The following is an 11,538-nucleotide window of genomic DNA, read 5'->3' on the forward strand; positions in this document are numbered from 1 at the left end:
GACGCCCCTTGCCGGTGATCAGCGCACGCAGGGCTGGCCGGCCACCGAGAGGACAGCATCTCGGAACTGTGGGTCCTCATTCCTTGCCCAGGTCCTCATCCCATCTCCCCTGGTAGACTCTGTCCTGCTGGTCCCACTAGGAGTGGCTGGGGCATCCCCAGCCCAGGGCCCTCCTAGCAGTTGGGAGGGTGGAGGGGGCTGGCCCCAAGGGCAGAGCGGGGGCTGACCAGCCCCAGTGGGGGATCAGATGTGGAACCAAAAACAGAAGAAAAAACTGTGAGAGATTGTGTCTGCCCCTGCCCTGCCTGGGAGCCCACAGGGAGACTGTAATCTCTGTATTTTTTTACTCCCACTCCCCAGAGGGGCCCCAGAGCCCCTGTTCCTGAATTACACAAGAATGTATCATGCCGGGAAGCCAGAGACCTGCTGGGGCCCTCGGCCCCTCACAGTGTGTGTGTCTCTCCTTGATGTGTGTTTGTGTCCAGTTTGGTTTTGTCTTTTTTATTTGGCAAGTGGAGGAGGCCTTTATATGACTTTTATGTTGTGATTGGTGTCTTAACTCTCCTGGGGAAGAGGAGGCCGGATAGATGTGGAGTGGTTTGGGAGGGGCTGGTGCCCACGAGGGACAGAGAGGCTGACCAGGGAGGGAGGTGCCTGTCAGCCACAGGGTGTGGGGAGAGTATACAGGGGTCTGCTCCTGTCTCCTTCCTCACCTTGAGAGTGAAGTGCTACCCCTCCTCAACACACACAACTCCTGGATTCCGTAAGTCCTGCTGGTATTGGGCTGGAGCCTAGGAAAGTGGCCCTGTCCTTCTCAGTGACCTAAAGCTGGGTGTGAAATGTAGTCCTAAGAACATTTTCTTTCATTTTAAATTTAGACCCAAGTTCACTGGCAGAGTCTGTTCTGACTTTCCTTCTCCCTCCTCGTTGGTGTTTTCCTGTGCCTGAGGTGGCCCCAAAGGGGAAGCTGAGCATCATGAGATGAGGCTAAAGGGAAGCTGACCTCTACTTCTCCCTCTGGTAAAAGAGGTCCCACCCGCTCCAGGCCCAGCACGCGGCAGGATTTGGTGGGGTCCCTGTACTGAGTGGTGGGGAAGAGCAGAGGAGGCGGCTGCCCCGTGCCTGGCTTGGTCTGGACAGCAGAGCTTTGGTTTGCCTGTCCTTCCTCTCCATTATCTACACCTAGGAAGCACTTCCCTAAATTACGTGTCTCCCAAGTTAGTTGCTACCAAATCAGTCTTGGGAAGAACTTTTTCCTTGTCTTTGGTAGTGGAGAGGGTTACTCAGGAATGGTGTGGAGCTGGGAGTGGGCTATGTGGGAGTCCCAAGGGAACTGGAGGTGGGCTGCCTTGAGGCGGGGTGGGGTGGGCAGGGGATGGGGGCGGGGAAAGCTTGACAGGGAAATTCTTTAGGCCACATGGTTTACAAACCCAACATCATGTCTGTTTGTGTGTCTCTCAAGGTGAGAGTCTGATTTTTATACCAAAGAGGAAATGATTTTTTTTCATATTTTGTTTGTCTATATTATATAAATATAAATATATAAATATATATATATATATAAATATATATATATATACAGTTATATATATATTATTTTTTTGGTTCTCTCTCGTTTTTTAGGGAGGGAGGAAAGTACCAAGTTGCAATGAGCTGTAATTAAGGAACATTCTGTATAATTTATGACACATTTCTATACTTGCAAAAATTATATCATTTTATGGATATAAGAGAAAAATGCCTTTTTATAAAATTCCAGTTTCTGAGAAGTGTGTAATTTGTCTCTTTTCTGATGTTTAACCAAGACTGGTGGTAAAAGTAAAGACAGATAGAAACTGTTTCTTAAATGGAACTGAGTGGGTAGATGTGGGCCGAAGTGGAGAAAACAGAATCTGACTGGTGCGGTAGAGCACCTCCTCTGTTTGCACACCTTCTGGTATCTGAGTTTCAGCTGGAAGATGGGGCAGTGGGCGGGACTGACGTGGATCACAGGAACTTTGTGTTCCGCTGATGGCTGGGTGCTTAGGACCTTGACTGTTTGCTTTTCCAAACACAGGCCAAACTCTCCTTCCTAACACATACCAGATAGGTGGGTATGTGTAGGGGAAAGGACCGGGTAAATATTTTTGATTTTTTTTTTTTTTTTTTTTTTAACCACCACCCCATGCCTTTTCCATTAGCACAGGCCTCATAGCCTCCCATCTTCCTGGCTTTTCACAGAAGTAAATATTAAGGAGCCTAAGTAGGGACTTCCCTGGTTGTCTACTGGTTGAGGTTCCACACCTCCACCGCAGGGATCCCTGGTCAGGGAACTAAGATCCCGAATGCTGTGCAGCTATAAAAAAAAAGAAGGCAGCCCAAGACTGCAGGAAGTGAAGGCTAGCAGATAAGGTGTGCTGCTGTCTTTCAGGGAGGGAGAGGGGTGAGGAAGCCAGGCGAGCTCGTGTCCTAGGAGAGCTCAGGGCTAGTGCTGGACCCTGATGCCCGTCAACTCCCCCACCCCACCTTTCGTCTTCTGACCTAGCCAGTCCTTTCTGTCATGGTGGCAGTCCTTCCTCTTCCTCCCTTTCTTCCTTCTCAAAAATAGAGATTTCTGGGAATTCCCTGGTGGTCCAGTGGTTAGGACTCCTCGGTCCCACTGCAGGGGGCCCGGGTTCAATCCCTGGTCAGGGAACTAAGATCCCGCATGCCTCGCAGGGTGGCCAAAATAAATAAGTAAATAAAAATAAATAAATAAAATACAAAAATCTGTGGTGCTTAAGCTTGGAGGAAAGACATGGACATAAGATCAGTTTTCCTCCTGAGGAATAGTCTAGGGCAGGGATAGCCCACAGACCCCTGGGACACAAACTGGTACCTGCCTCCACACAGGAAGAACCTGTTCAGGTGCAAATCAGCCTTTTACCAGGCTCTTTCTGGAACCCTGAGCCTCAGGCAGCAAGTGGCATCTGGCCTCAATCCCCCCCGCCCCCAGTACAGGGAAACAGGCCTTAATCCCTTGAGGCTGGTTAGGCTCCTAACTTTCCTGTTCCTGCCACTTTTCACCCCGAACAAAGGGCTGCTGCCCCTCACCCTGTGACAGATCCTCAGGGTCCCCACTCCCCACCCCACCCACTGCTGACCTACAAGAGAGGTTTCAGAGGACAGGCGAGGTGCTATTCAAGCATGGAGAGAATGTTCTCCCCCACTTCTCAAATGAGCAGCTGAGGTCTCCCCTCACCCAGGATCCCGTTATACATATCTGAGGGGCAGGGCCTGAGTTATTTTTACTCTCATTGCCTCTTGCAGATATCTTTTCTTCCATCTCTAGATAATAAGCACGAGTTGGAGTCTCCTGCCGCTCAGATAACCCATTTGTTCTTGGTTTCCTACTTCCTTCCCTGCACTCACTGGGGACTTGGGCACCTGGCTTACTGTCTTCTGGTCACTTCTCCCACCATTACCCTAGTGCCTTCTCAGAATGTGTGTCTGAGAAACCCGTGTGATGCCCTCGCTTTGTTCTCCTTCGGCCTCATTTCTGAGGGCATTCACCTCCTCTCCACAAAACAGTGCACTCCCATGGGCGCCCCACTGCCATCGGGAGTGTCACCTCCGAAAGGTCATAATGCAGCATTTGTGTGTATCCTTCAGCTCCTCTGCCTTTCACCTATACTCCCAATACATACTACAAACTCCTCTACTGGTCGTGCAGCTCCTTTGTGTGGGCTCTTACTTGCTTCGCATCCCAGCCCATAGCCTGTGGTCTGGTATTAACCGCTCTGCCCAGCAACACTCCGATGCTGGGTCAACATGCCGTGTCCCGTGGTGAGCTGTCCATGTGAAAGGAGGAAGCCGCGTGACCATGTTGAGTAGAGGAGCTGGGAACTCACAGACTCCCGCCTCAGCAGGCCTGTCACACAGTGAGGCAATGCTGTGCATCTCTGCTCACTTTCATTCTGCTTCCCCTCAATGACAATTCCTAACTTTCTTCTCTTTCCTCAACTCCATCCCGCCATCTCCCACCCTACCTTATGCAGATGGTTCTACCTCTTACTTCACAGAGGAAAATAACTTCTTCAGCTTTCCCCATCACCTACAAGTTTCACTCTGCAGAGGCAGGGTACGCAGTCCCCATCCTCTCACCTTCCATGGTCCCCCATCCATTGTCCTCTTTCTTTTTTCTTTTTTTTTTTTTTTTGCCGTACGTGGGCCTCTCACTGCTGTGGCCTCTCCCGTTGTGGAGCACAGGCTCCGGACGCGCAGGCTCAGCGGCCATGGCTCAGGGGCCCAGCCGCTCCGCGGCATGTGGGATCCTCCGGGACCGGGGCACGAACCCGTGTCCCCTGCATTGGCAGGGGTGGACTCTCAACCACTGTGCCACCAGGGAAGCCCCATTGTCCTCTTTATCTTACCTTCCCCTTCCTCGTTCATGGTTCTTCCCTTTACCAAATAAGGATGCTGAGCTTTTCCCGCACTTGCCCCCTCCTCAGCCCTGTAAACTACTTAGTGATCTGTGTCCTCGTCCTCTTCCTGCACTCCCTACCATCCGGCTCCTCCTTGACCCACCCCTCAAATGCTCTCACCAAAATCGCCTTTGACTTTCATGTGGCCAAGTCCCAGGTTTGATCTTACTTGCAATCTCTTAGTATTTGACTTCGTTGACTTATTTCCTTGAAACTCTGTCATCCATTGGTTTAAAAACAAAACAAACAAGCAAACAAACAAAACCCCTCTTGGTTTCACTCCTGCCTCTCTGGCTGCTCCTTCTCAGTCTCCTTTCCTGGAGCTCCTTCCTCTGCTCTTCCCGCCGCCCCCCCCCCCCCCCCATGGCACCATTTTGGCTCTGAGCTCTTCTGGTCAGTGCAAGGTCCTTGAATGGCCCCATACAAACCCATGGTTTACATAAGACTTGGGAGCATCACCGTGGTTCACCTCCAGATTGGACTTCTCCCTGCTCACCCCCATGCTCTAGGGCCTGTATTCAACTATCCACTGGACTTTTCTCCTTGGATGACCCACGAGCACCTCACATTCAACATGCCTCCAAATGAACATTATTCCCCCCAGCACCTGCTCCTCCTCCAGCACCCTCTATTTCAGGGAATGACACGCTATCTTCCCAGTTACCAAAGCCAGACTCGCAAGTCCTGGAGAAAACCCCATACATCTGCTCTGGTGCCACCATGTCCCATGTTGTATATTTCATCTTCCTTGATGTTTAGCATGAAGTGAATTAAACTGCAATGTCCTGAGACACTATTTCCCAGTGATTGTGACCAACCAGATTTCTGGCCCTAAGCGGGAGCCACATAGGTTGAGATTCAAAACACAAAGACATTTTTTTCTGCCAGAAAAGCTGGATAACACTACATTCCTTGGTGCTGCAGGAGATAATGGGGAGAGACCAGAGGACTCAGGTCAGATAGGCAGGCGGCTACAGCATCGCACCATTGCCACCCCCTCGAGTACAGAGGAGGGAGTCACTGATAAAGACCCAGGACTATGGACTGTGGTCTCTACTCAGGAGGGATTGGTTTCCCTGCACCAGCAGCTGGAGCTCTAGGGCTGAAGGGAGGAGCTGAATTCTCCCTCTTATCTCATTTCTCAGAACAAAGTTGGGAAGACTGCACCCAAGTTTTTACATTGTGTGGGGGAGAGTTTGGGTTTGGAGGGCTACCTCCTAAGGTCAGGGATGGGGGAGGCGATGGTGGCTCTGACTGTGTCCAGTGGAAGACACAGTGTCTGTTCCAGGCTTCAATGCAGACGCTCCTCTGGGGCTTCATCCTCCTATCTTGAAGAACTGTGTCCTGACCCCAGTTAGAGACGCTGACCTCCTCTCTGACTCTCCCAAGACTTCTGGAAGCTTTCCAGTTCTCAGTGAGTTGCTGGGAGCTGTGCTCCAGAGGCAGCCGCTGAGCCAGCCAGGGAGGGTGTAGCCTTCATCTTGCTGAGTTGCAACAGGGAAGTCTTTCCCAAACATTTCCTAGGGCCTAGAATCCACCTAAAAAAAAAAAAAAGGAATGGGGTGTTTTCCCTTAAGAAACGAGTGTTTCTGGACAAGAGCATGCGATTGCCACTTGGCTAGGACGGCTTGAGGCTTGAAGTCTGTCTGGGCCGGAGGTTCCGCAGAAATTTTCCATCTGCCCATGATTGCAGGATCCAGAGGCCCCAGCCACCCTGGGAAAGGTCAGTTCTCTGTGCCCCAGGGCCCAGCGGGGACTAGTGTGGGTCCAAGTACCAGGAAGAGGCGGAGAGGGTGCCCAGGTTTACTCAGGGCCTGCAGGAGGTGAGGAGGGGGTACGGGTGGAAGGAAAAGACCATGTCCTGCCCCACTCCCTGCGCAAGCCACTCTCCTGGCCCTGCTCGCCTCGTGGAGCCACCCCGGGTGCCTCTCTTCCCTGGTCACCCTTGGATGTGGTGCTTCTGCGGGAAACGCCTGGGTGGAGGGCTGCTGTGACAGGGCTCCAGGTTAGGAACCTGCTCCCATCACGGGGAGAGATGCTGGAGGCATCTCACAGAGCGTGCCTCTGTTCCTCATAGCGGCCCCAGGCTCCCCTGCCAGCACAGCGGGAGGAAGGCCAGCGGTTGCCCCTGCAGGGAAAGTGGCTTCTCCAACTCCTGGTGACCCTCGGGGCCAGAGCCGGGGGAAATCGCGAGAGCTTGGATCTTGGGGTTGGGTCTTTACTGGAGAGGAAGGGACGACTCCTAGAAACCCAGCAAGTCTGATCTGTGGGAGTGTTAATCCAAATTTTAGAAACAGACTGACTGAAATAAACAGGTGTTTATTTGGGGCTTGTTAGGACTGCAGCCAGCCCCAGCGGTGCACCCTGAAGGGAATCCAGGATGGAAAAAAAAACAGGATGCTGGCCCTAGAGAGTTAAGATGCATATCAAAGGAATAATTTCAGTGATCCCAGACGCTTGCACCTTTCCATACACAGAAAAGCACTAAAATCATTAAGTTGAGATGTCTCTTTTTTTGTGATTAGCAATAATCTTTTGATGTTTGACTACTGTTTTTTGTTTGTTTGTTTGTTTTTCCCCAGGAAAAACTCCTATATATCCTGGCTCTTCCTTTGCCTCAGAGCTATACGAGAGGCTGTCTCCTGGTCTATAGTTCTCAGTAAAACGCAACTCGCAGCTTTTAGGTTGTGCAGTTTTTGTTTTTGTTGTTTTTTCAGTCGATACTCCTTTATAATTTCGATTTGTCATCGGGAGATACAAAGGATACAGGAAGCATGCAGGAGACCTTCATGGCCACCAGTGATGGCTGGTCTCTAGGTTTGCCCCAAGAAGAGGAAGAGACAGTCCTTGACTCTGTCTCTGGAACTAGCATAGTGGAACAGGCCGACTTGTCCCAGCAGATTTTCTGCAATATCTCGGCCAGTACTTCTTAATCTTATTGGCTCAGGGTCCGCTTACAAGTTATGCAAGGGCTTCCCTGGTGGCGCAGTGGTTGAGAGACCGCCTGCCGATGCAGGGGACATGGGTTTGTGCCCCGGTCCGGGAGGATCCCACGTGCCGCGGAGCGGCTGGGCCCGTGAGCCATGGCCGCTGAGCCTGCGCGTCCGGAGTCTGTGCTCCGTAGCGGGAGAGGCCACAACAGTGAGAGGCCCGCGTACCGAAAAAAAAATTTTTTTTCTTATTTTTTTCCTTATATAAATTCCTATATTTAGTGTGTGTTGTGGACCAGTAACAAGAAGTTTGCTGACTGCTAGTGGTTAGAGAACCATTTTAAGTAGCCCCGGTCTAAAAGGAGTCAATGTGGGCTCCAGAAAAGCCAGCCCCTAGGGTGGGGAGGCCAGAGGAAGGCCCATGGTGGTGGTGAGAGGGTGCTCTAGATGAACCCAGAAGAGTAGCCTTTCTTGCCTGAGTCTAAGAGTGGTATAAGGAGAATACCTGCTTTGGGGATATAGACGCTTGAACTGTGTGGAATTCTAGCATAATTTATCCAGAAGTCCAAAACTCCTTATGCTGTATCATGACACTAGGCTTCTCCTTGGCCAGTGGCCAAGGATAGACGAGAATCAAAGTCAGATTACATATTCATAAATAAGAAAATCTGTTGTATAACAGAAGAGCTTGACTATTAAAAATAGCTCTCTATATAATAAATACTACGAAGGCATGAAGGGCTTGCTGACCTTTTTTTTTTTGCCTTGTCCTAGCTGGAGTTGCTATGGTGTCACCTGGCAGCCACAGCTGATTACTCATTCTGTATCCATCAATCCATCATTCCTTTTTCTTTCTTTCTTTTCTTTTCTTTTTTTTGTATCCATAATTTCTTGACTCTTTGGCTGTGCAAACATGGGCTCTAATCACTGTGTGCTGGTTTTCTTCACTCTTTCCTCCTAGCATTACTGTCGTCTGTAATACAATTTCTACTTGATCTACTGAAATCATCACACAGTGACATAAGCAGAACCCAGAGAGAAGAGGGGAGGGCAGAAAAGGCTGGTGGGATGAGATGTGAGGTGGAATGAGATGAGATGAGATGTGAGGTGGAATGGCCACCATCATGAATGATTGGGACTTTCCTATTGATGGACCAGGGCAATGATTGAGCCTCTGCAGGACTTCCAGAGGCAGTAAGGGGAATGCTGAAAAGAAGGTTCCTGCAGCTGCAGGTTGGCCTCTGCTCACAGAGTCTGCATTGTCACCAACTGGGTCAACTAGGGAGAAGAGCTGCTGCATGCATTGCAGGGTAAAAAGAGATAAAAATATCCTCACCCTGGGCAGATCAAGAGTCTTCATTTGTAGGTGTGCCCATTGGGAAGAGAAAGGGGATGGAGGTAGGCTTGCAGATACAGGGTTATTTTCCTTTGGAACAAACAGCCACTCCTGGATCTTGCAAGCCACATAGTGCAACAAATAAATTAATTAATTAAAAATAATAATTTATTTTTATTTTTTAAAACATCTTTATTGGAGTATAATTGCTTTACAATGGTGTGTTAGTTTCTGCTTTATAACAAAGTGAATCAGCTATACATATACATATATCCCCGTATCTCCTCCCTCTTGCATCTCCCTGCCATCCTTCCTATCCCACTCCTCTAGGTGGTCACAAAGCACAAAGCTGATCTCCCTGTGCTATGTGGCTGCTTCCCACTAGCTATCTAAAAAATAATAATTTAAATTAATTATTTAAATGTGCTATCCCTTTAAGAAAATTTTAGACATTTGCTGAAGGTAAAACTGAAGGGGAAAATGCTTAGCTTTGAATTAAATAAATGGCTGGCTGCTAGATTACAAGATATGAAGAAAAGAATTCAAACTGATGTCAGGTTAGCAAATAAAAAGAAAGAGAGAGAGAGGACTGAAATAAATAAAATTATAAATGAAAGAAGAGGCATTACAACTGATACCACAGAAATACAAAGGATCATAAGGGACTACTATGAACAAATACATACCAACAAATAGGACAACCTAGAAGCAATGCATAAATTCCTAGAATTATACAAGCTATCAAGACTGAATCATGAAGAAATGGAAAGTCTGAACAGACTAATCACAAATAAAGAGATTGAGTCAGTAATCAAAATTTCCCAACAAGAAATGGCCAGATAGTTTCACTGGTGAATTCTACCAAACATTTAAAGAAGTAATGCCAGTCCTTCTCAAAGTTCCAAAACATTGAAGAGGAGGAAACACTCCCAAACTCATTTGATGAGGCCAGAATTACCCTGATACCAAAGCCAGATAAGGACATCATAAGAAAAGAAAACTATAGGCAAATATCCCTGATGAATATAGATGCAAAAATTTGCAACCAAATACTAGGAAAATGAATTCAATAGCACACTAAAAGGATCATACACCATGACCAATGCACAGTGTTATAAAAATTTGAATGATTAAAAAGCCCATTAAAAATGCAAGATAGGGGGGCTTCCCTGGTGGCGCAGTGGTTAAGAATCTGCCTGCCAATGCAGGGGACACGAGTTCGATCCCTGGCCCGGGAAGATCCCACATGCCACGGAGCAACTAAGCCTGTGCACCACAACTACTGAGTCTGTGCTCTAGAGCCCGTGCTCGGCAACAAGAAAAGCCATGACAATGAGAAGTCTGAGCACAGCAACGAAGAGTAGCCCCCGCTTGCCTCAACTAGAGAAAGCCCATCTGCAGCAACGAAGACCCAACACAGCCAAAAATAAAAAAAAAAAAAAAAAAAAAAAAAAAAAGCAAATAAATAACTTTATAAAAAAAAAAAAAAATGCAAGATAGGGACTTCCCTGGCCATCCGGTGGTTAAGACTACGCTTCGACTGCAGGGGGTGTGGGTTCAATCCTTGGTCAGGGAACTAAGATCCTGCATGAAGCACAGCCTGGCCAAAAAAATAGATAAGTATTTAAAAATAAAGCACAAGATAGACCAATTTTTTTGTTGTTGTTTTTGTTTTTTACCAACGTGTTTTAATGTACAAAAAGAATGTGAACATTTTGGGGTTCCCTGGTGGCACAGTGGTTAAGAATCCACCTGCCAATGCACGGGACACAGGTTCGAGCTCTGGTCCAGGAAGATCCCTCATGCCGTGGAGCAACTAAGCCCGCGAGCCACAACTACTGAGCACGTGTGCCACAACTGAAGCTCGTGTGCCTAGCCCATGCTCCGCAACAAGACAAGCCACCACAATGAGAAGCCCGCTCACTGCAACCAAGAGCAGCTCCTGCTCGCCACAACTAGAGAAAGCCCGCAGCCAGCAAAGACCCAACACAGCCAAAAATAAATAAATTAATTAATTATTTTAAAAAAGAGAATATCCACAATTATCTGAAAAGGCTATTAAAATACTCTATTTTCCAATTACATACCTGTAAATGCCAAACTTTCTTTTTCACAGTCACACCTTGTTTTATTGTGCTTCACTTTATTGTGCTTCGCAGATATTACATTTTTTTTGCAATTTGAAGTTTTGTGGCAACGCTGCATTGTCAGATAATGGTTAACATTTTTTTTTTTAGCAATAAAGTTTTTTTTTTTTTTTCGTTACGCGGGCCTCTCACTGCTGCGGCCCCTCCCGCCGCGGAGCACAGGCTCCGGACGCGCAGGCTCAGTGGCCATGGCTCACGGACCCAGCCGCTCTGCGGCACGTGGGATCCTCCCGGACCGGGACACGAACCCGTGTCCCCCACATCGGCAGGCGGACTCAACCACTGCGCCACCAGGGAAGCCCCACAAGAAAGTATTTTTAAACTAAGGAATGTATATTTTTTTCAGACAATGCTATTGCACGCTTACTAGACTACAGTATAGTGTAAACACATAACTTTTTATATGTACTGGGAAACTGAAAAATTTTGTGTGACTTGCTTTATTGTGATGTTCACTGTATTGCAGTCTGGACTGAACCCACAATATCTCCAAGGTCTGTCTGTACTTATTAAATCACAAAATCCCATTTCCCTCTCCTTCTATCCCCTGGCAACCATCATTCTACTCTCTGTTTCTATGAATTTCACTACTTTAGATACCTCATGTAAATGCAATTTTACAATATTTATCTTTTTTATGACTGACACTTCATTTAGCATAATGTCCTCAAGGTTCATTTGCA

Source organism: Phocoena phocoena, chromosome 1 (genome assembly GCF_963924675.1).
Source record: "Phocoena phocoena chromosome 1, mPhoPho1.1, whole genome shotgun sequence".
NCBI lineage: Eukaryota > Metazoa > Chordata > Mammalia > Artiodactyla > Phocoenidae > Phocoena > Phocoena phocoena.